General features: G+C 37.6%; 1 pseudogene across 1 annotated transcript; it reads right to left on the bottom strand.

Moving 5' to 3' along the window:
- Nucleotides 1-529: 529 nt before the first annotated feature.
- LOC308241187 (large ribosomal subunit protein bL19m-like) lies at nt 530-5,883 on the bottom strand (annotated as a pseudogene). The gene is made up of 2 exons: nt 5,762-5,883; nt 530-1,155 (listed from the first exon to the last, which is right to left on the bottom strand). The product of its transcript is annotated as a large ribosomal subunit protein bL19m-like (transcript).
- Between the last annotated feature and the right edge of the window lie 918 nt (nt 5,884-6,801).

Genomic DNA, 6,801 nt, shown 5'->3' with positions numbered 1-6,801 from the left:
TTCTATCTCTTTTTTCAATGTCCTGTGGTTTTCCGAGTACAGGTCTTTTACCTCCTTAGTTAAGTTTATTCCTAGGTATCTTAATTTTTTTGGTGCAATAGTAAATGGGAATTTTGTTTGTTTGTTTCTCTTTCTATGAATTCATTATTGGTATATAAAAAGGTCATAATTTCTGGGTGTTAATTTTGTATCCTGCTACATTGCCGGATTCTTTTTTTTGTTTGTTTGTTTTTGCCTCTTTTGAGTATCAATTTTGCACCTTTGTTTGACAAATATATATATATATATATATATATATATATATATATATATATATATATTTTTATTTTTTATTTTTTATTTTTTTTTGTATATTTCTCTTTTTAAAGCAATAAGCTTATGTGCCAATTTAATTTTTTAACAGACTCATAAAATAATGAATGCTTAGTTGATTTAATGACTATGTCCTTATATATGAAATTAAATTGGCCTCTGAAAAAAATATCTGACAGTCAGTATATCATTTGCAAGGAGTTAAATACATTTCAAATCAAGATTTTTCTGACACTTCAATATCATTCCATATTGCAGCTTTAATTTTTGAAGTATCATATTTCCTCATTATATCAAACTCAAGTCATGGCTAACTCCACTTCTGAGCTTCTCTCATTTGCTCTTCAATTAAATAAAGATCAAATCTGATTCCCTTAATATTAAGCTTTGGATGCTCCCAGAATTTGGACCAGCCCTTAGGCTTCATTTTTATTTTCAGGCAATTAACAGGAACTTCTTGGCTCAATTCTTGTAGTCTTGGCTTCATATTAACATCAGCAGTGCTGTACTCAGGAAGGGCATCTCCTAAGTATAGCAAGCTGTCATCCAGCCATTTCTCTAATTTGATCACTTGGATCTCCTGGATTCTAGAATTATAGAGTTCAGAGCAAATCTCAACACTTTGTCCTTCAATAATATTCCTAAGGATAAAAGTGGCTCCAAGTCCTGCTCCTGATCTCTAGATGCAAATCCCCAGAAACTGGCTGGTTTTTCCATTGGCATATGGGTTGGCCCTAGTAACACTAAGAATGCTTCCAACATAGAACTTCGGAGTGTGGAGTATTTTTCTCCTTTATAAAATCTTTTATTTCCAACTGAAATTTCAGAGGACTTGTTCTTCCTCTTTGAATGGATTTTGACTGAGTTGCTTCAGTGGTGAGAAAGTAGAGAGCTGTGTTAATTGTCTATGAATGAGGTCTGACTATTAGGGAAAGAAACTAGTACCTCAAGTCACACACAAAAACAGTGTCAATATTATAGTCCTTATGTTTTCAACTCTAAACAATAACTCTATATGCCTAAATATCCAGCAATAGGGATTAATTGGATACATTACAGTACATCCATTCTCTGAAGTAAATCTGTCAGAACCAAATTTGCTTCTACTAGTACATACAAGCTTTGTTCTTGGGTTCCCAGCCATCAGCAGATGCCTGCCTTTTCCCAGTAATACTCTGAGTGTTGAGGGTAGGTAGATGGCAGACCATCCAGAGGAGCGAAGCCATGAATCACTCACTTGAAGCAAGGAGAGCTATGGCCATTATATTTGGAGGGAGATTAGGTATGTGCAAGGGGTGGGGGTCCAGTATCTGTCCCTGAATGGAGTTTCCAGAAGTCTCACATTGCAAAACAAATTTGTACAACAAAAGTTGTACGTCTTAAAGGGTTTAATATTTTTAAAGAATTACTTTGATATTACATTTGTGAAGGTTACAATGAAAAGATGATACAGGAAGGAGTCTGAAAGCAGGAGAGGTCAACAACCTCTGTGTGCTGTGCCAGTTTGCTCCCCCAACAGCCAGGGTTAGGCTTCCCTGTCCAGCCACTCTTGCTTCGGTTTCACATCTCTTAAGTCAGATAAAATTTGTGTCTTAGTTTGGGTTCCGGAAGAAACCTGAGAAAAGAATTTGAATGTAAGTAGTTTATTTGGAAGGGGAAGGGAGTACTCAGAGAGGAAGGAAGCCAGAAAAGAAAGCCACCTGTGAATGGTACACTAGCTAACCAGCTCCTTCCATCTGTGTATAACTGGAGCTTAATATATATCTAATAATTCTCTGAAAAAGAAAAACATGTCAGCCAAACTAGCCATGTTACACAGTGTGAATCCTACAGAGATTCATGCCAGAAGAATTCTTTATTTTAAATTAGTTGTTATGTGAGATGCCACAGCTTGGGCTTTTGTCCCTTTATTTTATTTAGTTATAAGCCATCTAAAACAAGTATGGCAAATAGTATAAGCTCAGACATCAACTCTGATTGGATTATGGCACACCCCAGAGTTGTGATGAGAAGGATCCTGAGTGTCCATTCATCCTCAGAAATAAAACCGAAGATTATTGACATGAAGGGGGAAGAGCAGTACTCCTGCTTTGTGACTGCCATCCCTAACCTAGCTGTCATCTGTGCCCTGTTTAATTATTTGCCCAGGCTCAACAGAATATACTGTAAGAACTTGATAATAATAATCTAAATATCTTTTAAAATATTATAGCTAGAATATTATGATTAGTTCATAATAAGAGAAGTTAAATTAATTAAAACCACAGGACCATTTCTTTAAAAAAGTCTACAGATTGACAATTATTAAAAAGCATGGGTGAGTTTTGCGAGTAAGAGACTCTCACATGTATTTTGGTGAGTATCAAACTGGTGCAAGCCCTTAGGACAAAAAATATAAAAATTTTACTGTCCATGCTTTACCAGCCCTGGGCAAACTACGGCCCACAGGCCGGATCCGGCCCGTTCGGCTGTTCTATCTGGCCCGCGGAGCCGAAAGAGCGTAGGGTTCTCTTGCTCTCCCCTCCGCTCCTTTACTTTGAATTTATATTAGTTCACACAAACACTCCATCCATGCTTTTGTTCCGGCCCTCTGGTCCAGTTTAAGAACCCATTGTGGCCCTCGAGTCAAAAAGTTTGCCCACCCCTGCCTTAGACTCAGCAATTTCATTCTAAGACACTAACTCACAAGTATACTCATATGTATACATAAATGTACTTGAGATATATTCCCTGCAGAAATGTTAGTGGTAGCAAAGATTAGAAACAACGTAAGTACCCATCACTAGGGGAAATGTTAGATAAATTGTAGTACATTCAGACAATGGAATGTTAAGCATCTGAAAAGAGTAATAAAGATAGTGTATGTAAAAAAAAAAAAGAAAGATAGTGTATGTAGTGATACATATAGAAAATTCTTCATGATAACTTGCTAATAAAGGTACAAAATTAAAAAAGAGAAGGAAAGACACACACAAATACTAGTACACATATATATTTGTTCATGCAAATTATATATTTAAATGCAAAAAATGTGTAACAGAGGTTACCTCTGAAGAAGAATTATTTGAGGGCAGGTAGATAGAAGTGAAAGGAATATTTATTTACACTCTCCCACTCATATCTTCTCAAACTTTCTTTGATTTTAAAAACCATGTTAATATATATTTTTAAGTAAAGAAAATGAACTCTTTTGTTAATTCTAATTGTTCCCTATCCTACTCTCTTTTCTTCATTAATCTTAATGTGGAAGAAGGAATGATGGAAGAAAGAGGGGAAGGAAGGAAGGAAAGGTAGGGAAGGGCAGGGAAGGAGAGAAGGACGGAGGAAAGATCTCTCCTATTCCCTCACGTAGAGAAAATCATCGTTAATATTTTTTGGATAATTTTTTGGTATATTGATATTGCCATCTAGTCTTTTTTCCTCTGCATAAGTATTTCTTTGTCTTTTAAAGTTAAAAGTGCAGTATTACATTGCACATAGGCTTGTATTTTCTGCCTTCCACCAATTTTTTATTATTATAAGAATCAAGTTAAGGATGGATACTGAACAAACTGAACTTCCCACATTTTCTATGGACAGAATTTGGGAGTTCAATGTCATGGTTAAATTTATTAACAATATTAGATTTATCAGAAACAAGATAGCATGTTCCTTCTTTTAATCTTTATATCCTTAGCATTTCTCACAGTGTCTGCTAAAGAATAAGTGTTGGGAGATAATTCTCAATGAATTTCTCACATTATATACATATTCCAGGTAGAGGCATTGACTGCCTTTGTTCTGGACTATTTTTCAAGGATGTCTGTGTAGCAAACTGCTTTGAAAGAGTGAGGAAGTGTCTATCTACCTCAACAGTAATAAGCAGGTGTGTTTGCTGTTGAGTATAAAAGACCTGATTTGCCAAGGTCAGAGTTCCTCTCAAATGCTGACACTGGTTGCTGCTACTACTGTAAGTCTGTGTCTCTGACTCAGGAGTCTCATTACTAGTATGTCTGCCAGCTTCTATGAAACTGTAAAAAACTAACTTGTTAAGTTGAAAGTAGGGTAAATTCTTTTATCATTCACAGTTCCTGAGAGTAAGTGCTCAAAACAAAAGTTTATTGAATTAAATAATTTTTAAAATGTTTAGGGGACTTACTCTTCTCACTAATCAACAGATGCCCACGTAAAAAGCCCAAGAACATCTCTTGGCTAGGAGCTCTTTCACAATACAGTATATTTTTTATTATAGTACCAGTGTGTGTTAGTCATCTTGTGTTTTATTTTAGATATCAGTGTTGACTTAAAAAGGTTGGCAGCAGTCCTGTTTGTACTTGACTAAACTTTGAGTTGTCTGATGGAAACCAATTATTTACTTAAGCATTACCTAGTCCTGTAGGAATGACAGACTTTGGGTGGCTTCTACTTGCTTCTGCATCAGTGTCCCTCATGGATAAGGACATGGTTTTTTTGTTTTTGTCTTTTGGTGTGTTTTAAATGTTTTATTTTTTAATATCTTTATTGTTGAGAGTATTACAGACATCCTCCCTTTCCCCTCTCCTCTTGCCCTCCTTCACCCAGATCCTGCCCACCCTAGGACTTCACTACCTAATTGTCTGTGTCCACAGGTAATGCATATATGCATATGACTTCTTTGGTTAATCTCTTCCCACCCCTCCTTACTCCTTCCCTCTGAGATTCATCAGTCTGTTCATGTTTCCATGCCTCTGGTTTTATTTGATTCATCAGTTTGATGCCTTGTTCATTTATTTGTAGATTCAACTGTTGATAAATAGGCATTTATTGCCATTTTATTGTTCATATTTTTTTATCTTTCTCTCCTTCTTCTTCTTCTCATCCTGTTCCTTCTCCTTCTTCTTCTAGAATACCCTTCAACATTTCATTTAATACTGTCTTAGTGGTGATGAACTCTTTTAGCTTTTTCTTATCTGTGAAGCTCTTCATCTGACCCTCAATTCTAAATGATAGCTTTGCAGGGTAGACTAATCTTGGTTGTAGGTTCTTGCTTTTCATCACTTTGAATATTTCTTGCTTTTCTCTTGCTGCTTTTAAGATTCTCTATTTGTTTTTAGCCTTTTGCATTTTAATTCTGATGTGTCTTGGTGTGGTCCTCTTTGGATTCCTCTTGTTTGGGACTCTGTGCTTCCTGAACTTGTATGCCTATTTCTTTCACCAGGTAAGGAAGGGTTTTTTGTCATTATTTCTTCAAATAGATTTTTAATTTCTTGCTGCCTCTCTTCACCTTCCAGCACCCCTCATAATGTGAATGTTGGTACACATGAAGTTGTCACAGAGTCTCCTTACACTATCTTCATGTTTTTGGATTATGTTTTCTTTTTGCGCTTCTGATTAGGTGTTTTTTTGCTTTCTCAGCATCCTCTAGTCTACTGTGGCTTCCCTGTAAATTATTCTTCATTTCAGTTAGTGTATCCTTCCACCAATTTCTGACTGGTCCTTTTTCATGTCCTTGATGTTGATACTAATTTCCTTGAAATTCTCACTAAGTTTCTTGACATCCTCACTAAGGTCCATGAGGCTCTCATTAATTTCCTTGAGCAACCTTATAACCATTGTTTTGCACTCTATATCCAGTAGTCTGCTTGCTTCCATTTTATTTGGTTCTTTTTCTGGAGATTTCTTCTGTTCTTTCATTTGTGACATGTTTTTTTTCTATCCACGTTTTGGCTGCTTCTCTGTGTTTGTATTAGGTAGAGCTGCTATGTCTCTTGGAAACCATAATGTGATCTTGTGTAGTAGGTATCCTGTAAGGCCCAGTGGCTCAGCCTCCCCAGTCACCTGAACTGGGCACTTTAGGTGGGTCCCTGTGTAGGTTGTGTGCACTGTCTTGTTGTAGTTGGGCCTTGATTGCTTTTGGCATCACTGGGAGGAACTGACTCCCAAGCCAACTGGCTGTGAGGGCCAGCTGCAACTACAATGGAAGAGCTGCTGTGCAAGAGACACCCTATGGAGTAGGACTTGCTTCATAGGGTTTTGGTGCTCACTGAATTCTCCCCTTGACTATGCTGCTTGTGGATACTATAGAGTTGTAATCTAGTGTGGTATGAAGCTGTCCACTGAGTGCTCTGGCTCTGGGGCCTCCTGGGAGGTGCAAAGTTAACCACTGCCTGTGTCCTGTTTAAGACCACCTGGCACAAGATACAGAGTGATCTGCAGATGGCTTCTACCTGTGTTTGGCTTAGAGATGCCTAGGAGAGGCTAAGTTGTGAACCTTAGAAAGCTGTTGCTAGTGCTGGGCCTGAGGCCACTTATCAAGAGATATGGGCACACTGAGTCCAGCTGCTGCTTTGAGGGATTTTAGGAAAGTCTGAAGCCTGAGCCAGAATAGGCCATTCATATGGAAAAGACACTCAGACAACTTGGGTGGGGCTGCAAATTAGGTGGGGTGGGATCTCAGGGAATCACTAGGGTAGGGTGAACAGTGAGGGCCAGGTTGATCAGATATGGTGCCTGCCAGTCAGCTCTATGGTA

This window comes from Plecotus auritus, assembly GCF_963455305.1.
Source record: "Plecotus auritus genome assembly, chromosome: 2".
In the NCBI taxonomy this organism is placed as follows: Eukaryota; Metazoa; Chordata; class Mammalia; order Chiroptera; family Vespertilionidae; genus Plecotus; species Plecotus auritus.
This window is presented reverse-complemented; position numbering and strand designations above follow the sequence as displayed.